The sequence below is a fragment of the Limanda limanda genome, chromosome 22 (assembly GCF_963576545.1).
Source record: "Limanda limanda chromosome 22, fLimLim1.1, whole genome shotgun sequence".
In the NCBI taxonomy this organism is placed as follows: Eukaryota; Metazoa; Chordata; class Actinopteri; order Pleuronectiformes; family Pleuronectidae; genus Limanda; species Limanda limanda.
This window is the reverse complement of record NC_083657.1, coordinates 14,221,188-14,246,417: the sequence shown is the minus strand read 5'-3', so window position 1 is coordinate 14,246,417 and position 25,230 is coordinate 14,221,188. Positions and strand designations below refer to the sequence as shown.

The 25,230-nt window shown below is 40.2% G+C and overlaps 1 long non-coding RNA gene across 1 annotated transcript; it reads left to right on the top strand.

The window, feature by feature from the left end:
- The first annotated feature begins 16,169 nt into the window (after positions 1–16,169).
- LOC132995872 (uncharacterized) lies at positions 16,170–20,124 on the top strand. The gene is made up of 5 exons (XR_009677057.1): positions 16,170–16,698; positions 17,507–17,652; positions 18,004–18,162; positions 18,304–18,399; positions 19,129–20,124. It is a non-coding gene; the product is annotated as an uncharacterized LOC132995872 (long non-coding RNA).
- The last annotated feature ends 5,106 nt before the right edge of the window (positions 20,125–25,230 follow it).

Here is a 25,230-nt window from a genome sequence, read left to right as displayed (position 1 = left end):
CTGTCTGCATAGGTTATGTCTCGAGATGATCCCTACTATTGGTGTCTGCATAAAAAGCAAGGCCGACAGAGGATCAGGCTGAGAGGAGGGGAGTGGAGAGTAAAATACTACAGGAATGAACTGCAAGGAAAGAATTTCATTTTTGTGATCAGTTTACTTTACAACTGCATAGTTTTGTGTCAGTAGGAGAAAGACTAAACTGAATTTCAATTCAGCTTACTTAATTGTCCCTCCTAAAATAAACATCCAGATGAAGCTATCAAAGTTAAAACTACCTCTTTTGCCTCAAAGGAGAGACAATGCTATTTTCATCACCTGCCTGCTGTAGGTACACAGTCATTGAAGTGAAGCCTCTGGACTTACCAAATAATCCTGCACACTTAAATTCTAACACGCATGTGCACGCTCAGACACACACACACATGCACACACTGCAGGGTGTAACATAACACTGCCCCAACTGAGCAAGTGCAAAAGTGGTAACAAAGGCTCCTTTAGGTGGATAATAGAAAGAGGAGTACTTACAAGTTCTTATCTCCCTCTCCGTCTGCAGCTTTCACTCTCCCTTTCTGTCTCCTATCCACCCTCGTCTCAGCCCTGTCGCTGCTCATGTAGATGTGTGCATTGGGGGAAACCTGAGGAGGATCCATTACACTCTGATCAGTCACCCACTCTCTCTTTTTTGTGTGTGCAGGCTAAAGTTCATGAAAGTGTGTGCATGTGCATGCTTGTCTGCCCTTTGTCTAATGGAGCCAAATAATTTATCATTTGGATAAACCATGCCATAAAAACATCCACACTAGTCAAAGCATCTAGGGATGTTTAGGGATATCAAAATCCAAGTGATAACTCAGGGGGGAAAGGGATACAACTAAAATATGGGAGGAACTGGTGTGATGTTTGCAGAGTCCATAGTTCTGTCTGCATGCATAGAGATAGAGACCAGGGCTCATAAACACACAGCTCTTCCCTAACTAGGTTATAGGATCTTTCTCTTTGTCCATTAGCCCGGTAATGAACCACTGCCCTTTTATGACTTCCCTCAGTGGTACACGTTTTACTATCAGTATCTCTTACCAACTGTTTCTTACCCATCAAGCACAGGAGGAACTGTTGGAGAGACGGATCTTCATAACAAAGAAACTGATGATTCGTATTTTCAGAGTGTGGCAGTGTATTCTTTCGAGTACAATCTATACAAATACTGCAGATGGCAAAAATAAAAAATAAATCTGTTTTCTTACCATTGTTGTGTGCTACTTTCTACTTAAGAATTGATTTGTCGGTGTAAACAGCACCCACAAGAACATAGTTAACGTCTAAGACATTGTTTCTATGAAAACACTGTTATTATTTCAATGCATTAAGTTACAGACAAAAAATCAATTCAGCTCATATTTCTTTGATTGCATTTTGCTCCAAAGACAGAACATACAACTTTAAGCATGGCTCTATCACAAGCTGGGACAAGAGGAAGAGTGTTTTTGGGGGATTTGGACCAAACAGACCCTTTAAGCTGATACTTCTGCTTCATAGAAATGGATGAGTCATTTGGTCATGTTGGTACCAAAGTGGTACATTGCCAACAAAACCTTGGCAACAAACTCTACACGAGAAAATAACAAAAACAAGTGCCTTATTTACAGTTCTTCAAGTGAGGTTTGACTTTCTTAACCCAGCTGTGGGCACTTTGATTGAATGTTCCCTGTGTAGCTGAGTGGCGTTCCACAACCCTTTTGGCATGAGTGCACTACACTGGAGTCAGCAATAAGATGATCTGATCAATAGCTGTCCAGCAGATCGCCTGTGTGTGTGTACGTGCACGAGAATTCTCCCTCCCATCAATCCACAGCTGGATAGCTGCTTATTCTGCCCTAAGACTACATCAACTTCGGCGACTCACCGTGGGAGAGGGGCTCCAAACCAACATCGATACACAGCATGCTGAGACACAGGGAGAATGACTGATTGAATGAAACCCGAGAGTGGTATTTGAGAGCAAAGCCTCTGACAACAACAGCTCAGGCTGTCAGGCTTCCAAACAGACACAAAGCCTCAACACAAAGCTCCAAGGTTAAAAGGAAGAGAGGAAAAAACAAGAAGAGGATTTTGTTTGAATAAATATTATTACTAATAGCTGGGAGGTGAAAAAGGCAGACAAGCTCATATGTCAAATACACCAGTATTCTGAGGGTTTAAATATTTTCAGCTACAATGTTTGCTCTTTAAATGACTAATCTGGGTTTGCTGTGTGGAGCTGACAGCAGAATTACTGTAACTCCACTGGTAGCCACAAGTGTCTCTTTTGACTGAGGATTTGAAACCACTGATCAATACAGTGATAGAGAAACAATTGACTAGAATATCTCTTAGATTTTGAGACACTCAAGGGTTAAGGTGTCTTATATATATACACGCATATGGTAAATGAGTTGAAATACAAAAGAAATTATAAATATTTTCTAGAAAATACACAACTTTCTCAAAGCATTTGTATGGTAGAATGTCTACTTAAATATGTATTTACGAATACGGAAAATTTATATCATGTATAGGTGCAGAAATTTAGCAAGCATGCACAAATGTTAAAACCTGTTTGATCAACTGCATTGTTTATTTATGTCCCAAAATGCTGAGTCAGGAAGCCATTTTCTAATTTCCAAACCCTTCGACTTCAATCATTCTCCTATTGGCTGCACAGCAAAACTTGTGAATGAATTAATCTGGAGAAGGAACCTAAGTGCACACAGCCCCCATTAACAGAGAGCTTGTCAGCTTTGTTTTGTGTTAACCTTATAACAAACTGACAATTATTTGCCCAAAAATTGATACAAATCTTGGCACTTTTGCACAGAAGTGGAAACAATGGGGTCTCAACCAAAAGAAGACCGACATTATAATTTTCACCCACATTCAAGTTTAGGTCTCCTGCTACACACATGAATTTTTTTTCTATCCAGAGTCCATTAAACTCACACTGAGCAAGATCAAATCACAAATATATAATGTGAGGGATAATGGATGAGATGTGACTCCCTCTGGTCTCTGTCCTTTTCCTTCTTTAAGTAACTGACTGAAGAGATTCCATTGTGGCTCGAACAATTTCATTCACATGAGATTTACGGTAAAATGAAGATGGGATTTACTGCACGGTCCTATGTAATTGTCAAGCTCAGCGGTGGATTTGCTCCCCCATCACTTTCTCCTTCTTTTGCAGATTATGCTCTTGTATTACCCTATTCAGGGGCAGGCCATGAATCCCATACTAATTTCATCTCTGTTTGGTGTGCAAATGTCTGGTGGCGGAACAATGAATTTCCAGTACCTGTGCCAAAGATGAAAAATCACACGTAAAGAATGCATCACTAATCCTGCCTCTACTCTATGATTTAATCCCACAGGAAATAATCCTACTTTACAGTAAGTCATCTTAGGTAAAAGACCACAACAAATGAAGGAGACAATGAGCTGTGGGTTTCATCTTTAAAGGTCAAACTTACTTAACGCTCTGAAGAGTGCTCTGACTGCAAATGCACAGTGTATCTGAGAGGAGTTAAAACTGACACTTTGAGGTGCTGATATTTGTGAAAGGAAAATGAGCAAACAGTTCAGAAGCTCTAAATTCTCTTGATTTCATATAATGGGGGAATGGCAATGATCAGAAGACATTGCATGTTGAATCCTTGTGAATCAATCCAGTAATTAATCATTTGCTGCTTTCTGAACTGTAAATTAATTTGCCCTATCTCTACCTGTGAAGCTGCCGCTCAGGTACTGTAGAAGTGCTTAGCCTGGATATTATCCAGTATTTTAAAGAGGGGTTTTGGCTTTAGATCCAGAGTGCACTTTCATAATCCAATACTTATCTTAATAAGACATATAGCTTTCAGCCTTTTATGCTGTACTTAGCAATTACATTTGCATGTTGAGCACGTCTAAGGCTTATATTTGTCTGCAGCATTAGAATTACATTTCCAGGAATTCAGATGACCAACCTGTACCTCAGTTCCTGCATAAGTGACCATTCTGTTCCTGATATAATGGACACTTGAAGTGCTTGATATATGTACAGACATATGTAAACGGTTCTCGGTCCAGGGAAATATAAATTCAAGCCATTGTTATTGTTATTGTTATTGTTATTGTTATTATTATTATTATTATTATTATTATTATTATTATTATTATTATTATTATTATTATTATTATATCTATCCTCCTCTACAAAGAATTCCCTTCTCAGCTAATGGTGACCAAATAGTCTGTCTTCAGCACATACATTCATCCTAAATGACAATAACATTGGACTGCTGACACTCACTTTAGCTGTTTCACTTCATATCTGTTACCATAGATGTTTAGCCTGTCCAATTATGGATTGTCACAAAGAAAGATAAAGCACTTTGTCCACATTGTTTGGTCTCTAAAAATCTCAAGTAGAAATATTATGTCTTCTTACAGAAATTAAATTATTTTTCAGGGTTTAAAAGGGAATTGCTAAATCGGGATTCCAACAAATGGTTATTTCTCCTACTCCCAAAAGAGATGGCAGTATCAAATTTACGTTGAACATATACAAGGCTAAAATATCATGTTAAACTGCATTACCATGACAATAATCAAGCTGTCTAGAAATACTTCTATTACAGCTAAAAGAGTGTGGCTCAATACTTCTTCACAGTATGTAGTATTGAGACACTAAATCAGGGATGCCAGGGTGAAATTGGACAGGGGGCCAGATTTTTTCAAGCAAGACCTCAGGGGGCCGGATTACACTTTCGGACTGAAAAGGCAAAACACTGACTCAACACATGGATAGGTAGGTTATTTGAAATTATTCATGAAGGCCTACACATCAATAAGAAATTGCATCGGCACCAAAATAGCCTCACAATGAGGCCTAAAATTACATAGCCTAAAGCAGGAGACAGTTACCCTCTAAAAACGTTACATTTTCCTATCCATGCAAGTAGCCTACATTTATAAATTAGAAATGCAACAAAATAGACTAGGTGCCAACAAAACACATTTCCTATAAATAACACAAGTGTAAACTGTTAATTACTTTTATTATATTTATTGAAGGCTTGCACATGAAAACAAGTCAATGCAAAATAAGGCCAATTAAAAGAAGGCCAGGCCAAGTAGGCCTAAACGAGTCACAGAAAGAAAGCGCCAGAATAAAGTAGTCCAACATTAGACCATGTGATTGAATATCCAGTAGGAATTAGTAAAACAAAACGGTTCTTGAAAAAATAGGCAAATATGAGCTATCTAAAAACTAAATTGGCTCAATAACAGATGAGGCACATTAACTTTGCCAGTCATCACCAGTCACCAACCCATATTTCCACACACCCATGTGCCTTTATGGCACTAGCCTGGCTATCAGTCAACCCCAGCCCCTTTTATTCCCTCCCCCCCATATCACACTGGAAATTATAAAATATATCATACTCTCTGTATATTCTTTGTATACATAAGTCTATATACACATATTTATACATGTGTACATGTTATAATTACTATTATTATATCACTATTACTATTATTATTATATATACTGTTGCTGCCATTATTACTATGTACTGCTTTTATATTGGTATAATTACTATCATATATAAATATATATTATGTTATATTATATACTATATATACTGTACTATTCTTATATACTGTCTAACAATAACATTACCATCTGTTTTTTATTCTTTCTACCTCAATATTTTTTATTTTATTCTATTGTATTGTATTTTTGTATTTTATTGTATTCAAATGTACCGGCTGCTATGACAACTTAATTTCCCTTCGGAAAGTAATCTATCTATCTATCTATCTATCTATCTATCTGTCTGTCCATCTTTTTACATATCCATCCATCCATCCATCCATCCATCCATCCATCCATCCATCCATCCATCCATCCATCCATCCATTCATAACAACCACATATCAAGCAGTCAAACAGAACAGAACTCAACTATCAGTTCGTTACAATATGTATTAAAATAAAACGAACCTTCGTGTGTATCTCGACATTTGGAGAATACGGCTTGCTGTTTCTGTAGCGATGATGCTAGCTCGTTTAGCTTTTGAGTCCGGAGTTGCCCTGTGTACTCGCCGTATTTCTCGGCGTGGGTCTCGTAGTGTCGTTTGATGTTGTACTCCTTTAGTACAGCCACTTGTTCACGACAGATAAGACACACGGGTTTGCCTCCTACTTCCCAAAAGAAATAATTTTCTCTCCATCTATCCTGAAAGATGCGAGCTTCAGTGTCGACCTTCCTCTTATTTGACAACATCTCGATCAGCACTACCGGCGCTGCTGCAGCTGAGGCGGGCAGCAGCAACAGACCAACTAACGGAGTCCACCGAAAATTTTAATTTTTTTTTTTTTTTTTAAATTCCATCAAAATTAAATTAAAATTTATATTCTCCCCTTATCACCCTCGGGCCGGATGTGATGTACAGTCGGGCCGGGTCCGGCCCGCGGGCCGTAACCCTGGCATCACTGCACTAAATGAAAGCTAGAAAACTAGTCAACAGAAGAGTACAAACTATTTTATGTTTATCAGGATCACTCGAAAATCAACCATATAAAGCAGCTCCACTTCAAGTTATAGTGTGCAAAGTTACACACGAAGTTGAATCCAACAACCCCACAACTAAATACTTCATAGATGTATGAAGGAGGAAGTCTCCAATATATCTGGTGAGGGGGTGATTTGACAGGGGGCTGGCAGAGTTGTTATGACCACATTGGTCTACTGTACAGTATTTCATTAGAAAAGTCAAAGAGTGCTGAGAGATCAATACGGCAGAATATCAGAAGCTGCTAGCAGTACAGCTTATAAGCAATGTAAAATAGGCACATGATCCTCGGAGAGAGAATGCCCGCCTCCCGTGGCTGCTCCATGGCTTACTAGCTGCCAGAGTCACCCGAGGACTCCCATAGGAGGATCAGATATGAAGCAGAAAAGCCATCTGAGGTAACTTAGCTGGTATAGCCCTTGTCGTCATCCTTTGTTGTTGTGCTGCCAGCTAACCGGTAGCCAGCATCACAGGGGACTGGCACCGAGAACCGACAGTGGGAGAGCGGTGATGCCCAAGTTCACTCACGGTGACAGCTACTGCCTTTTGAAAAAGTGGCCACAATGCCAACAAAGGGAACCGGGGGATAGGCAGTTAAAAGTTCAGCCGTCTCATCTCAGTTTACCATCGCTCCCCCTGCACTAATCTGACAGCTGCTGTACGACAGCCTGCCTGGGAAGCCTGTTTCTTTCCATGCCCTCTCTTCCTCTTTATCTTAGCATATATACTTTCTTTGCCACCACGTCTTCCTTGCTCTTACATTTCCTCTCTTTTAAGCTGCCTCCTCCCCTCCCTCTCTGTGTCTACTCCCTGCCTGACATCAGATCAATACCATTTCTTCCACCCTCTGCCAATGAAATAAAGTATAATGACAGCTGACTAGGGGGTTAAGTAGATGGGAAAAAAGCATTGTTAATTTATTTTTGTCGATAAGCTATGACATGTTGGATGAGGTTTTGGAACATATTTTTTTTAGAGAAAGAATCACATCCTCAAGGGAGGACAAGCCTGAAACCTTGTCAAATCAATCTGAGAGTCTATGGTCTGAGTAAGACAGTTATCCTATCCTGACATGGGATAATTAAACATCAGATTAGACAGAATGCTCCGAGTGTGCCAAATAACTTACTGGTAAATCATCTGCCGTCACCATGCATCCTGACTAGCCCTGCATTAGCTCAGTCACTGCGGTGTCACACACAGCTTATTAAACTGATTGAAAGGTTACCTAAGCTAAGTGGATTGAGTATAGCACCCACTGATTGATCAATGCATGACTTGATTGATTTTGGGGGAGTGGTGCCACTGTTTCCAGTCTGAAAATGCTGATGCAGTGCAGTCTCGTACACAAGCAGTCAGACCACACTGATTTGTTCCTTATTGCCTCTGATGAAAAAGCACCTTGAGTACACACCCACAGGATGTATTATCATGGGGACCAGCCATTAGTACAGAGAAATATAAATGTCAAATTATATCAGCCATGATTATATGATACAAATTATCCATGTCCCTTGCTTTCTCTTCTTCCCTTCTTTCTTTTCTAGCTCTCAGCCCATCTAAACTACCAAATGAGGGACTGCTAACAGGATGTTGCCTATTAGACCCTGGGATGGTGGAAGTCTTTAACTATGATGTGTCATCAACATGCCGACTTTATAGCAGCTCGGCAATTGGAATATTCCCTTCCGCTTCTCCAATAGTCGGCTAATTGAAGATGAGGGACTGATGATTAGTTATCCCATCCCAGTGCACTGTTTACGTAGATGATCGCCGCTGATGAGGGGTGATTAAAATTGAACTGCCACTCATATCCAGGCTTGGTGTCAAGCATCGTGCAGATATGTTGATATCAGCGTTTTTGTAACTCCCTCCACCATTGTTGCCAGTCGTTAAAACACTGCTGTGATTCGGTCACGCCAGTAATATCACAGGGAATGGAGAGAGGAACTGCCAACATGCTGAGCTGACAGATCCTACCGACATCTTTCACTTAAAAGGAGATGTTGAATCCCGCCTACACAAATGTTGGCATCTGTCTTGTGGCCATATCCAAGTCTAACACAGCAGTACGTCTACTATATGGATTAATTAAATGCATCTGTTCTGGCAGATCACACCAGGCATTCACATTTTCATGTTTAATTCAAAAAATCAAAAGAGATGAAAATGTTAAAACCAAATCCACTTACATTCCCTATATTATTAGGGCTTAAAACATACTGCACAGACAGTGACAAGGCGTCACTGGCGACAGCTTGACCCCTGCAGTAAGCACAGAAGATTTATTGTTTAGTTTTCCTTGTGAACACATGTAGTATGCTGTCATGTGCACCCGAATGATGGGTACACAGAGAGGACAGGTGTTATGCCAAAGTCTGCCTGCTCGCTGAAGTGCTTGCTTGTCACAGGAACTTGCACAGCACCTTTACAGATCTTTTTGATGGCCCGGATGTATAGTTGGATTGCTCCCGGTGCTGCCATTGGCCATTCCAACTATGATAGACAGATTAATGTGCTTGGGAGAAAGAGAGTTAAAGATGTTTCACTGTTTTAAGACAAAAGTAAAATAATTTCCAGGTCATTATGAAACTGTGCCGAGCTGCTACAGTCTATGTAATTAATGGGAGACTGTGATGATAGCACCCAGCTTACATTATGATCCCCTGCTACATTAGCATGACAAGAAAACGTTAGTCTATATTTTGTAAGGACAACTTTCACAGCAGGTGCAGATTCTCAGAATACAAAAAATTAAATAAATAACATCAAAATTTCAGGAAATTGACATTGACATTGTTAAAATAGAAAGTCATTAATACCTGACTCACTCTTTCTGAGTTATGTGTACAGAAGTCTCTCTTTGAGATGCTAAAATGACAGAAAGCCATAGCAACAATTGCAGTCAAAATAGGAAAACAAATATAAAACTAGTGGAAGTTTTCCTTATCTACATTAATCATATCAGTTGGTATAAGGTTCACACCAGGAACACAAATTGGGACTTATTGGATTCTCAGAATCCTCTCTCCATCTGCATATTGCAACATGATGGCCAAAACCACAAGTTCGGAGTAGACTGTGGCCTGGCCCTCATTTTTGGTCATTAAGCAAGTGATGAATGTGCCCAGGAACCACACAGGACGGGACATGACGCCCAAACGGCAGGCAGCCATAATGACTCGCTGCATATCATATAAACAGATCAGTCATTTGCCAAAACAAACAGTGCCAAACTGTGGGTGACACAACCCAGAGAGGGGAAAGACAGCCTGTGCTTGTTGGTTTGGTTTACTTGGACCCATTATTTGAACATTAACACGGAGCATTTCATTAAAAATACCCTCGGCACATACACAATATATTAAGCCAGTGTAGAATAACTACACAGGCTCCCAGCTCCTTCATTACCACTCCCACGCACATTTGCACATATTCATGCAAATGTAGCAGATGTGAACTGTTATGAGCATTTTTTATTTAATTCTGTTGTATTTAGATGTTTGAGCAGGAGCTATCAGTCATCTAGCAACTGAGTAAACTGCATCGAGCCAAACAAAAAGAAAATGAATGAGAAAAGTAAACTGGTTACATAAGGCTATTTCTCAAATGTATTATGCACATTGTCAATTTGTAAGTGGAAATTTCCGGAAAGAAAAAAAGAAAAACTGGAATTATCATTAAAACACTTTTGGAGAAAACTTACAAAACAATAAAAGCTTCTACTATCAGAATCAGAAAGAGTTTTTAAATGAATACAAGCAACAAATTCACATCCTGTTGTCCACATTATGCTTCACCCTTTGAGGCTTGACTCTTAATTGCATGATCTTACTGCACGTGTTGGGGTTTTCTTTTGATTAATTACTCAACATTCATTTAAAATTTGAATCACATTCAGGTGGACGCTCAACTACAAAAGGAAAGACAGAATGAAGAGAGCATAGTCTGATGTCTTAACTGCTGGATGCAAAACAGTTAAACATAGACGCTGCCTGTGAGAGCTGAAATGCCCCCTAAGCTGCTTTTGCCTTGAAATAAGACAGTGTTAAAACAGACTCTGTGGGAGAGGAGATGCACAACAGACAGTTGGAGAAAGCAAAGAGAAGAAGAGAGGGAAGGATGGAGAGGCTGGTTGTTGAGAGAAAGCCAGAGGGACTGTAAAGCACAGGCTTTTTATTTGAGTATTTGAATATTATTTGAATATCAAATGATAGCAATTTTCTCTGCCCTTCTCTCCAGCAGGACTCACTAGCACTGAGTGCTTTTGTGGAAGTAACAGTTACCACAGTGAATTTAGGCTCCACTTTACATGTCCCCACTGACAATCAGCTCCAATCTCCTGCCCTGCCCCCCCCCCCCTTCCTTCACATCTGCTTCCTCTTCCTTTTTGCCTATACTCCTCTTCCTCCTCCTTGCCTCCCCAACTAGGTGTCATAATTCCTTGTTAACACAGCTAAATTAATTTGTTGTCATTAAAATGGTACTAGAGGGCTCAAAGCGAGTTAAGCATTACAGCTTTATAGTACAAACAAGATGTGGTGGGGTGTGAGGGTGTTAAGTGAAGATATGTGACATCATGTCCCCCATAATTCCCTTGTGACTTAACTTTCCCCATCATGTTTACCCAACTAAGAGGTTTCCATTCTCTATCCATATAGGGGCTAATGTAAGTTGTGAATTAATTCACAAAATAAGGTAATCTCATGTAGGACCACTCCATATGATTGAGCTTCATTATCACAACCATCCAATTCACACAGCACAGGAGGATGACCAACAAGGCGTTCTGCTAGTGCTAAATAATGCACAATAACATCTTACACATGCATTTGTCTGCTCTGCTGTAGGGCCTTGAATGCTCAATGTCCTTAGAGTGGGTGAGTCTGCACTGAAACCCAAACCACAGCGGTGTCTCGACACTGCTCTCGTAAATGCTCCAGACCCAACTATGATTTAATCCTCATTATACACGCCGACATCCTCCGCAGTGCCACCGTTTCAAACCGCAGTCTACCAACCCGATTGTGGGCCATTACAAGCGAACGTATTACTGCGGCCGCATTGTGTGAGGCTAAAATGTGTCTTAAGCACATTTTGTGTGATCCGCCGCTAGGCTGGAAAGCAGAAAGACAGTCGGTGAAAGCAGCCAATAAGTGAATGCAAAAAGCAGGGGCATGCAAATGCATATTCCCTAACACATCCAGCAGCACACAGGAGATGTCTATAGAACCGAAAATGCAGCTGAAAGGAAGTATGAGGGAATTTGATGGGTGGGCTGCAGTATATTATCTCAGAGTGATGTAACACAGCACACACAATTGATCGGGGAGGCAAAGTGCTGTTAAGCTGATATCCCTGAGTAATGGCAAATTTGCATATATTTTTCCAAAGTCCTCAGGTGGCTATGCTAAACTATGCTAAACTGACAGAAGGCCGATTGAAATAAATGATAGTGCCCCAGCGTCTGTGGGCAACCACTATGCCCTGTGTGCAAGCAGGAATTTGTGTGAAAATGAAAAAAAAAGGAGGGACACACTGGAGATTTGGTGCAAACTGATCTGTACCTACATAACTGCAGAATCTGGAACTGTATTCATATTGTATGTATGGTAGTGTAAACATAATATATTTGCTCTGTTATTATACAAAGATATTTTCAGAATCCGTATGTGCTCCGTAAGCTCTGATTGATGGACATGGCCGACAGCTGTTAAACATTTACACAGGGCCTCATGATGAAGCAATCATCCACACATCAAGAGGTCTGACGTAAATCAAGCAGCCAGACCCATCACACACACACACACACACACACACACACACACACACACGGCCAGGATGAGCCAACCTGGTGGAAGAATACTCAAGATGATGAGCATCAAGGCAAAATCATTCTCATGTTCTCCCACAAAAACATAAGCCACCCCACATCTGCACCATCTTTAAAAAGTACGCAAAATTCGACATGCAATTCTCCCTGACCTCCTTTCACAAATAATGAGCAAGCAGTGTTGCGTTGGAACTCAGCATGCCAGTAACATTAGGCCATAAGGCCTGGGCTAATTCAATTATAAAGCCTTCACATACCAATGGGCAGCAGCTCTGCAAGAGGCACCCAACACTCTGAGACATCCCTTCCCTGTAAACGAGAAAAGACAATGTTTCTTGCCTGCCGGCTAAGATCCATGAATACTCTCGTCCATCCACTCACACACACACACACACACAAATATGAGCGCTTCTACTTCACGAACACACTGACAAACAGAGAGACCATTAAGGTGAAGCTAATGAAGGCGCAGGCAAACTGCAGTGCAACCACAAACCTATGTAAGATGACCAAGAGTTCACGGAGGAAACCGGTGAAGCATACATTCAAGATGATTGACCTTTGAATCAGTTGCCGCTGGGCATGTTTTACGTTCAAGATGTCGCTTGTCCAGTCATGACATCACTGATGAGCAACTAGGTTTGAGGCACTGGAAATGCTCTTCAAATCCTGTCGTGTCCTTTATGGTAACTCCCAATGCAATCTCACCATTTGAGCAAAGCAAAACTAAATATTCTAAGAAGAGGTACAATTCTGTAATTTCTGACTTTCCAAACCTAATGGTTGAAAGTATACTGTTAAATCATTGTCTATCTGCTAGAGCCAAACCAAAACTGTATATTACTGTAATGACTTTAACTGTGCTAAGCACTAACTCATATAAAAAGTTTGACCATTCGGATATAAGTTCAGAGGAAGGCGCAGTTGGAAAATCTATAGAGTAACTAGTAGAAGTGTTTTTTGTGCTTTCCATCTTGGGTGTAAAATAATACAAATGTGGCTTTCAAATTAGCTAGAATACATTAAGGTTGTGGATTTATTAAACAGTTAGATTTAAAATATGCTCTTTCTCAGCCTGAGCCTTAAGGAATATGATTATTATTATGGGCAGGGGGTTGTTGATTAATTTAAACTCACTTATTTGTCTTTTAGCAACTAAGATTCAATTAAACAATCACCCGTCCCAATCCCATGCACAAATGATGGGGGTGAGAGTGATTCTTTAACAGCAGGGAGCATAACACTGCAACACAGCGACATTTAAGTCACAAAGCCACAAAACCACAATGCTCAGTCAATGTAAGCCAGCGAATGCACCATTTAAGCAAAGACTTTTCCCCATCACATACACCCTCTGTTACAAAAACAAACAAACTGTTGGCCTACAGCAGATAATCACTGATGTTATGACTATAGGAATATGGGTGCCAGATAAAAAAAAGGGTCAGTTGAAACTTACTGTCGTGTCCCTCAGAAATGAGGCTCCAAGGAATAAGCTGCTTTTCTCGTTTTATTTTTAATTCAGAAACTGAACACAGGCTAGTTAAGGCCGTAGCCAATGCCACAATAACAAAAGCCTGTCTGATCGCGCGTGTTCTCTCAGCTAGAATCTTATACCACACTCTCTATTGACAGTCTCGCCTCAAATTATCAGTAAGAAAAACATCAATACTCCTTTCAGCTTTCTTCCACTCAGAGTAGCAGCCACTGCCAAGCTTCCAGCACATTCACTGACACTGTAAAACGCAGTAACCGCACTTATGTACATTTTAAACACAATTAAATAAACAACCTTTAACACAACAGCCCTGCCTGTTACAAGCCTTCTAACAACCAAGGTATGACACTGCTGTATACTTACAAAATGGATGACACAGTCCCAGGACTTTGCTACACTTTCTCAGGAGAGAGCAAGCCTCACACGACACCATGTGGAGATGCTAACTATGACTGTAACCTATGATTTTATATTTAATAATATTAAATGACGCTGTAGTTGTTGTAAGACCCTAACACTGCTTATACCAGTCCTGTTTAAAAAGAGTTTGAAAAAAACAGTTAAAACGACTTTCCTCTTTAAGGCGACACTAGCTGCGTCACTATGCTAAAAGCAGCTGAACTTGGTGACTCCATTGGGGGGAAAAAATTGTCATTTTTATGCAGCTTTAACTCCACAGACAGTAAATAGTAGAATAAAGTAAGTTTATAGTATTAGTGAATATTGGAATAGACGACACTCACCAGGTTGACGTGCTCGGCTTTTACATCCTCCAGCTGCGTTAGTGGATTTCCTTTTTATACGCGCCGTCACCGAGACAATTAAACCAGCAATTTACCTGCTCTGCCAATTAACGCTGCACTAACGCCAAACACGTACTGTTCACCTACGCACAATGCATGTTAAACTTAAAATAAAACAACTCTTACATGTCTTCTCCATCCTCCTCCATTATCGTCCTCCACTTTAATTCAGGTGTGTCCCGCACTCTCAACAGCTGCACGTGATTAATTATCCTTATCCTAGGGGTTAAGACCATTTGACTTTTCAAGTAGATTAACATAATATTTCACTTGTGTAAAGGGAAATCAAAAGTCACAGCTCCCTCAGATTTAACCCTCTCTGCTTTAAACATGTTGGTAGCTTCCCAGGTGCTTTTTCTTTTCATGTGGAATCATCACATTCCTATAGTTAAAGATCCTATAGATAAATCTAACTTCTGGGTTTGGATGAAGTTTGCAGTGGATGGTCATGCTCACCCAAAAAATTACAACATATGAGATTATATATTTAAGAAATGTGTCTATGATTCACCTGCTGTGTTATACACTTATTCTCTTTTCATGCAATTCTATCAGTCATGGAGTCGTATCAGTCAGTCTTGTCAATTTCATGACATTACTTGAACCATTGCATGTTTTAAACAGGAATACGCTAAATATGCTGGCCCTATTGAGCAATAACACAATAATAAGCTTTTGCACTTCATCCAGCCTCCTCTTCCTGGCTTGTGATGGGGAGACTGTGACCAATCACAAGGCAGCTCAGAGAGAGGCTGCTCCTATTGGCTGTTGGCAGCTGCATGTGTACGGCCTAGCAGACATTTTACAGGCCAGGTTGCCAATCCAGCATTGGAAACAACTGCCAAAACTTCCAGTGATAATAAACACAGTAAATCACACGTAGGACATCTGTCACATACACGTTATTGAAGGAGGTGAATCTGCCCATTCTACTGGTGGGAGGGGCTCAAGACAGACAGACAGCCTCCTACCCATAATATTTCAAGTACACTGTAAAAAGCCCAACTTCAAAATCATTGGTCTAACTTATTTTTAAAAGTTGAGTGAGCAAATTTTTTTTTTAAATGTTGAGCAAACCCAAAGTTTCAAGTTTACAAATAAGTAGTGCAGTCAACTGAACATTTTAAGTTGAGGAAACTTCAAATATTGCTTAGCCAGCTCCGGGATGCAAATATAAGTTCAGATTGAATGATATGAATGCATTTATATATGGAATATATCTACTTAGATATGTATATATAAACACACACACACAAACAAACATATATACATATGTGAACATATATATTTATGTCTTGTATTATTATTATACACATTTACACACACATATAAAATATATATATATATATATATAGCATGTTCAGATTTCTTTTTACCCCTTACTTTGTATTCACCTTCTGTCGTCTTGGAGTTTCAATTTTACCACTTTTACCAACCACATTATTAAATGTCCCCCTATGCCCATCCACTGCAGCCACACAAGCAGTGATAAAGATAAAAAGAGAGAGTGGGGCTACGTATTCTCCACACAGGCTTGAGTGGAGAATACGTAATTTACCCTCGACAGCCGACATTTAACGGAGCAAACAGCGGAGAACTTCTTCAACATGGATGACATTAAATTAATAATTGAAGTGGAGAAGTGCAGTGAAAAAAAAGATTAATGATGGGACAATGTTGGTTAATGTTGGAGCAAGCGCTGCACGGCGCTTCAGCGTGGCTTCCGCGTCCGGAAAGCGACGTCATGACGTAGTCAGCGTCACTGCGCACTCGTGTTTTGAGACGCCAGCCCAGCGCTCTCAGGTAGAGTGGGCTTGTCCGGACATGTTGGGGTGTAGTTGATCAGATTCACGTCCTTCTATCGCAAGTTCCGCCGCCTGATATCGCCCGACGGCAAGTTTTGTCGACTGATGTCCTCCGACCGCATGTCCTACGGCTGCGTGTCCTCCTCACTTTCTTCCAGCACTAACTAGGTAAGACTCCCGCCGCTATTTTACTGGTTATTCTGCGACCCGTTGTCTTTCGAATGCAATGATTCACAACGTTTACAAAACTACATGTGTAAGCTATCCATAAAATCTACCTGTTAGCTACCCGTGAAAGCCACGTGTTTGCTAACTTTCAGCTACATGTGAAAGCCACGTGTTTGCTTACTTTAAGTTATCTGTAGACCAACCCCACCCAAACCACCGTGCTACGTTTATAAACTACCAACGTGTTAAGTTGAGTTATCAATAAAATAATGGTAAATTTTGATGATCTTCTCCTTGTGTATACTGGGGTATGTGTCGTCTGTTGGTGTCTTTTCTGTTTGAATCTTAGCATAACGGTGAATTTAACAATTAAGCTTTCATACAGAGCTCGTTCACGTGTTATTTATTTCAAAATAACTACTTCTTATTTCATACATTTCCCACAAATATGGGGAAATGTAACTCAAATAGCCCTACATAGTTCTGTGTTTAATTTATTTCAAAGTACACCTACACTTGCCTCTGTATTTTTCTTCTCTTCATAAGAGTTTGGTGTTTTCCTTTGTAACAGGTAAAAATAGCTATAAAAGTCAACAGTTCTTTATTGTTCTATAATTTCATAAATGCAACTTTATAAGCTTTCTTATCAAATATGTTTCTCAGCTCCAGACAAATTTTATTTGGGCGAAGAGTGGGCAAAATGGTTCTTTTGATGTAAAGGTTGCCTACCTCTGCCTCAGCCAAATTGAGTTTGTTCATTTGGGTGGTGTTAAACTCATAAACTAAATGTGTTTTCCTTGTTTCACAGGATTTGGATGCAGTGTAAGGAGTGCAAGTTCTCGCACCCTAATCAGGATATTCTCCTCAAGCATTACCGACTTTGCCACTACCGGGGACGCTTCTGGCCACTGCCGTGCCTGTACACTGACTGCTGCTGCACTTTCAAAACAAGCGGTGGGTTAAAATGCCACCTTTCAAGAGTACACACAAAGTCCAGAAAAACTGAAGTAGAAGTCACCTTTTTTTGTCAATTGTGTGACTTTAAAGACATCTGTGCCCCAAAGAAATACATAGCCCATCTAAGGACTCATTTGAGGCAGCATGTGACTGTTTATTGTTTACTGTTTACTGTTGGTAAGATTTTTTTTTTATATAATGTGTAATGTCCTAAATGCTCTACCAATTCCACCATTCTGCTCAGCTTCCGGATGTAGCAAACCTTTTTAGTTTATAACTGTACAATATTGGCACCTTCTGTAATTGGAGTCTGTATTAACACTAATACTGTTATTTCTCCTCTCTTAGATATATGCTGAGTTTTTTTGAATCACTCAAGTGGATCTAAAGAAGACATTCTTCACATCTTTGGATGCACACGCCTCAAACCTGATAAAGCTTTACAGAACACGTAGCAGGACACTAGAAAAGGACTTAAAGGCCCTCCTTGACAACCTTGATGAACAGGTAATGCAAGTAGGAGATAAATTAAGGTTTTCTGAGAGTGCAATTGCAAACAGACATTAACATAAATTGTGAATAGGTGTGGTGTGATTGTATTTTCAGGCCATGGTATATATTTTTTTTAACTTTATTTGTGTCTTTCAGACAACCAATGTGCTTGCACAAAGGAAGGCCACAGCTCTCCGAGGTCTACCTCTCTATTTGAGGGAGAATCCAGGCAACGTCCTGAAGACATGTCTGGTAAGAATACTTCGGTTTATACCATTGAAGTTTTTTTCTTCCATTTTTTTAATAGCTGGGCCAATATAAATATACAAGGGGCAAGTACATCTCTGATTAAGGAGCAAACGCATTCATTTGATAGGAATATGCAATAAAACCACTTATTTATATTCCCTTTAATGTAATATAAGTAGTTATCCCTAATTAAGGCTGAAATCTTTAACAATAAAAGTAAAAACACATTATCAAGAGGTCATCTATGAGGGTTGACCTAAAAAAAACCTTAAATCAGTAAATTTTGCTGCAAGTTTTAGTGTTTGGATTGTGGCCGATTTTATATGCACTGTCAGGGTGAGATATTGTCCATCCTTTTTGGATTGTTAACACTTATGGAATCAAAGGATTATCCCACACCTTTTAAACTGCACACCAGCTGAATTTTAAGAGCACCTTTAGAAAAAAAATGCCAGATTTCGCACAAATTATCCCTTCACATGGATTAATTGATGACATCTGGGTGGTCAAAATTTATCTGGTGGCCTTACAAATTGTATTTTTTAATGTATCTTAAATTTGTCGTTAGGAAATTTCTTCATATTTTGAACAGTGGTCACTTGCACTCAAAGTTTAACTCATAAAGGTGCATGTCACTTTACTCATGGGCAGGGGTATATAATTTATTTATAAATGTGGTGATGAAAACATTAAAAATTTAAGTAATGTCTGTTTGTTTTCTCTATGATACAGACTCGGAGGAAACGTCCGTTGCAGGTGTTCAACTTGGCATAGTCACCATTGTTGAAGATGATGTTGGGAGAGCTCACTCAATGCCCAGAACAATCAACATTGCCCTTGTCATCGAGGAAAAGGTTGTTGTGGAGGACATCTCTGACATCAGTACAGCCATTGTCCTTCTCTTTGGATGCATCTACAACCTCAACCTGGACTACCCCAAAGGGTTGAGGTACACTTTTGAGGCCCTTCAAAAGATTTTTATGAACCTTGGCACTGAGTGTTCTGCCCGTGTTCAGGCTCTGAAAAACAACTTGTTAAAGTAGCCCGATACCATGACACATAGACATGTGTTCAATGCACATATTTGCACACATTGACATGTCACTTTATTCCTCAAAATATGTTTTTAAGTTCAGTAGTAGCTACACAAATCCCATGTTCCCATTTGAAGTTAGTGTTTACTAACTGCTGGATTTGTTTGTCTCTGAAACTAAACACGTTTGTGTCTTGTTACACGTTTTTATGGATGCACTTTCTATAGACATGTCACTTTATTCCTCAAAATATGTTTTCAAGTTCAGTAGTAGCTACACAAGTTTGTGTAGTGTTGCTACGAATCCCATGTTCCCATTGGAAGTTAGTGTTTACTAAGTGCTGGATTTGGTTATCTCTGCAACTGAACACGTTTGTGTCTTGTTACATGTTTTTTATGGATGCACTTTCTTCACTGCTGGGTTTGGCCAGTGGTTTCCTCAAGTATCTGACTAACACATGTTTTGTGATTCATAGTGTCAATCATACTGTTTTCTATATTATAGCTAAAGTATTGAGAGCTGGTTCTGCACTTTGTTATGTGTTTACATATTCTATCTTTGAAAATAATTGTATAATGTTACCAAGTTCACTTAAGCATCCCTGCTGCTGCAATTTCAATGTTGCCTTTTTTGTAGTTATTGGATGTATATAATGTTAACCCCTGTGTTCTTAATAAACAGATTCTTTATAGAATTTTGCTGTTATTATTGAATTTCCACAACAGTATGAATAGAGTAAACTTGAGTTAGCTCAACTGATGGGCAGCAAAGTTGAGTTAACTAAGCATTTCAAGTTTAAGTTTAAGTTCTCTCGACTGAAACTATCCAGTTCTGTTGATGTATGTTTTCAAATCATTAGCATGCATATAATCTAGTATTCCTAACTTGTAGATTTGAGTAGCTCTGAATGGAGATGTTAAGTTAGTCTAACAGAACATCACCATTCAGAGCTACTCTATATAACATTTTGAGTGAACTTAATTATTTAAGTTGACACAACTCACAAGCCCTTAAGTGAGGTCAACTCAAAAAAGCGTTGCAGCTGGTTGCTTTACTTTTTTAAGTTGAGTCAACTTTTCTTTTTTTACAGTGTACTGGACATAAGACTCAACAAAGAAAGTATGTTTCTCGTGATTCCCACTGCAGCTTTAAGTGCTTCAAAGAAAAATGAGGAAGGAAATGAATAAATTAGACAATGGCTATGTGCTTTGAACTGAACTATGCTAACCAGGGAGAGAAGACAGCAGGGAAGACAGATCTATTAGCAATTTCAGACAGGCATGCAGCCTACAGCTAGCTCTGACATCCCCGCCCGCCCCCTCTCAGGAGTCAGAGGCCAGGAAAGGCCCGAAGGATTGAGAAAACTGTGCTCTGCAGTAAGCAGTAACAGGTTTAGCATTTAACACTGCACAGGAAGTAAAGGTCTCTGCCGTGAGAATTAGTTCCTCTTTCTCTGTCTGCGCTCGCTTTCTCCGCCTCTCCCCTCTGCCTTGGCATGAGCGCGGACTATGAGTGATACGTTCCTGCTCACATTGTATCCAGAGGCATATTCCGTTGCCGTCTTGGCACCTTGTGACTTATTGTCTCTCTCCCTGCTGGCCCTCCTCCCTCTCCCTGCTCTCCTCTTAATGGGAATGGATGATAGCTACGTTCTCCTCACTCCTCCACATCACTAGCCACAATGGACCAACTGCCCCCGCACCCTGCAGCTCACCATCCCATCCCGAGAGTTCTCAAGCGGCCGATTTGACGCAGCACAGTCAGTGGAGCGTATGAATGGAGGACAGGATGGTTTGGTAGCGATACGCAGACAGAGAAGCTAGATGGAGCAGAAAGAAAATCCTCAGTCCACATGTGGGATTCATCTGGGTTTTATTATTACCATGGGACCTGTTTTTTTCCAATCTGTGACTTGGGGCTGAAAAAAAAAAATAAAACGGCTAAAAGGTAGGTGTAAAATACTATTTAGGGAGGTGTAGACAAGTTAGGGGAAAACACGCCTATGGTCATGATTTGGATTCAAAACCCACAACATGTATACCAAATTGCATATGAGCCCCAGCTTGCAGTACTATTTGGATCTCCCCAGGAAATGTGTGCGAGAGGGGAATTCAGCTGCCACCTGTTTCCCTGCCTCCATAAACAAGAGCATTAGCCATTCCCTAGGCCTCAATAAATTCATTACAGCAGCAGGGAGTGGACCAGGGGGGAGACAGATAACCCCTCCGTCCAACTCCACTGACAGCCAAGGTGAGCCAAAGTCAAACCCCAGGTTGCTCTCTGTCTATGTCTGCCCCTTTTCTTGGTAGACTCTTACTGGGTTAAGTGAATAGAGGAAACATATTTCTCCCCTTCTCCTCCCTTAAGATTTTTTTCCCCTGACACCAAATTGTGTCCTCCTCTTCCTCCTCTAAAAATCACTCCCATTACCTTGCCTCATTCTCTCATCATTTCTCTTTTTTATTGTTATCACTTCTCTTTCACCGTTACCTAATTTCTTAACACTCCTCACTCGTCTTTCTCCTCTCACTCAATACTAGCCCAGGCCTAGCATTGATTGGGAGCTGTCTGCACTCCTGACTGAAAGCACTTTGCCTTGTGTAATGTGTGCCGCTGCACAATGGTGACATAACTAATAATGGCTCCATAGTTAACAGTTATAGATACACACACAAAGATAGGGTCACTGCAGAGGAGGTGATGACCGATTCGATTCTTCTTCATCAGAGCAAGCTTTCCCTCTTAAGAAACCGAATGGGTGGATACATATTTTTTTTACTGCTGCACAAAAAATGTCAAGCTAGTTTATCCCTTTATGCCTTGAAAAAATTATCCAGCCACTTAAGCTCATTTAAATTCAATTGAAAATATTCAAACATGTGTTGTAACGAAGTTCAATGCAACAGCCTTGCAAATGCCGACACGCAATCGCAGCTACAAGGTCACAGCTACAGGCTAGCGCCTCTTAAAATGTGTTCAAAACAATAGAGTTAGTATTGTTTCATGCATCAATGCAACACACAGTTTAATTGGTCTCATTTCCCTTCAGGGTGTTAATGTTTAATGTTCACCGAAGTGTACAAAGTGTGAAAACAAAAAAGAGGGGAGATACAGAAACAGATAGCTTTTGTTAGTGCATACAACACAAACATAAACTTAAATGCTCCCTTGTCTTTGCCTCAATTGCAGCCTCTGTCTCTCTCTTTCTCTGTGTGTCGCTATGACACCCAGCAGCTGTCCCTGTGCTGTGGCCTATCAGGACCATAAGGAAGGGTGGGAAAGGCATCAGCTGCCACATCAGCACAATGACTTCACCTTTTCCTAGGTCACAGGTGGTGCACGGGGACGTCAAAATGGCACACACATGCACAAAATGTGCACACATACTTAAATGCATATGTTTTTTCGTTTGCATTTAAAAGTTCCTCTAACAGGACATTAAGGCACTGTAAAAGATGTGAACTTTCTAACTGAATTGTTGACATTGTTATGTCACTGTGCAAATACTTCTTAATGCTGCATGATGAATATTGAAGACAGCATTTTCTAATTCGATAGAAATCTAATCTACTTATATGCACTCTTGCACAGACACACAGCGCTGCGAGGCACACTGAGTACAACTGCTACATTATTATACTCTATAAATCACTATAATATTTCCTTCATTGAAAAAAGACTTCTGTTGCCCACGCCATTTGCGCACTTCCGAAGCTTACATATTTTACAGCTACCTTAAGTGCACTAGGAGGCTGGGGCTTAACATGACCTCATCACTACATTTACACCATGACCTGTTGCGAAACCAGGAGTCCAAACATCAAAGGGCTCCAGTCAGCAGTTCTTGCCCTAAGCTTCCATTATGCTGGTCTCAAGTCTGGCTTGAGTTTTTTTTTTTAAATAAGGGAAAAAAAGCAAAACTGGGGTAAGGACGAAAAGAGACGGACGGTAGGAAGAAGTGGGGGAGAGAAAAAAGTCCTGCAGAGTTATCACAGGGGAAGCTGAGGGCTGTAAATCACACATAATCATAGTAGTCTTAATCCACAGGGACCGCAAGCCCTTCCTGGATTCACACTAGTCAATTATAGGGGGAAAAAATGGCACAACACGCACACATATACACACAAAACACCCTAAAATCCACAGTTTCATGCTCATGTACTTCACAACACTTACAATTAATTCCTGTTACAGTAGAAAACACAGTAAGGAAGGTAAACAGACACTGATTCAGAGGGAGAAAAAGACAGAGAACTAGAAGCAGAGACCGAGAACTAGACTGAGGCACAGTTCTAATGTGTGCATTAGAATTAGCGGCTGTGGCTCAGGGGTTAGAATCCCATTCTTCCCCTTTCTGAATTTTTAAGCGTCCTTGGGCAAGATACTGAACCCACCAATTCCTGTTCTCATAGAGAAAAGTGCTGAACATAGATGCACTGTATGACTGTTTGTGTGAATTTAAAACTAAAATACTAGAAGAGGGCTATAAAAATACAAACTATTTACCATACAATCCCTCTTCTCACACAAATAGTGGGACACATAAATACACACATCTAATCTATCATAAAAATAAAGAGCAGAGGTTCACTAACAACAAACCCAGAGTACACTCCAAGTAACACACACACATACACACACACACACACACACACACACACACACACACACACACACACACACACACACACACACACACACACAAACACACACACACACACACACACACACACACACACACACACACACACACACACACACACACACACACACACACACAAAGACAGTGTTGCAAAGCCTTAGGAAGTTGGTGCTGAAAGAACAGCTCCCCTGTGACGCTTTAGTAAAGAACAGCAGTGGGAACAGCACTCCGGGATCTGGAGCTACCCAAGGTGCTGAAAGCCTCCCTGAGAAACAGCTGGTGGGACTGAAGGAGAGATGGAAGTAGACAGTGGAGAGAGGAGGCGAGCTGTCCAAGTTACTGAATCAACAGCATGGCTCTCACTCATACACCGGCGATGTTTGCATGCAAGGGATAAGACCATGTCAGACGGTTTACTTAAACCTGTGAAGTTGACTGAGTTTTCCAATGGTGAACTGAATCTTCCAGATGGTCTGCTGTTCACAGACACAGTAGACGATTGACAAAAGGTGATACTGTCTCCGATTAGACTTACCTAACTTGTTGACCTCCTGCTAGTTCCAGGAAATATAAATAATAAGAGTAAAAGAAAATAATGGATTCATGGTAAAAGCAGTTGTTCTGTGTTTGTCAATGTATAATTCATGTATGCAAATTTAGCATAGGCTGTGCGTTCCCAAATATGTTTAGTGTGTTAAATAAGGTAGACTATTATCACAAATAAGTACATATATATATATCAGCATGAAGCATCACTGAGCTATGGATATTGTTATTTAGTCTGAGCAATGCTAACAGTACAGCACTACAGCCGGGGCAAACAAGGGTTACTGCCAGTGATGTAGACATTATGTAAGTGCATGAATAAAAAAGATTAGCAGCACAGCATTATTAGAACACTGTGGACATACTTTATTTTGCATTAATACTGCACTGTGTATTGACTCTGTAGAGAGATTTCTATTTAAAAAGTTGGTTTCATGTTCCCCAGAGCCGCAGTGATGAAATAGGAGTGCAACAATTTACACTGGACCAATCGATGTTAGGAATTTTGAAGCACAATTAATAGTCTAAATTTAATTCATTATTGATATCTACTCTCCACTAACATCTGCTGGCTTTTTCTTAGACACTACATTTTACAGCTAGATAGAGAAT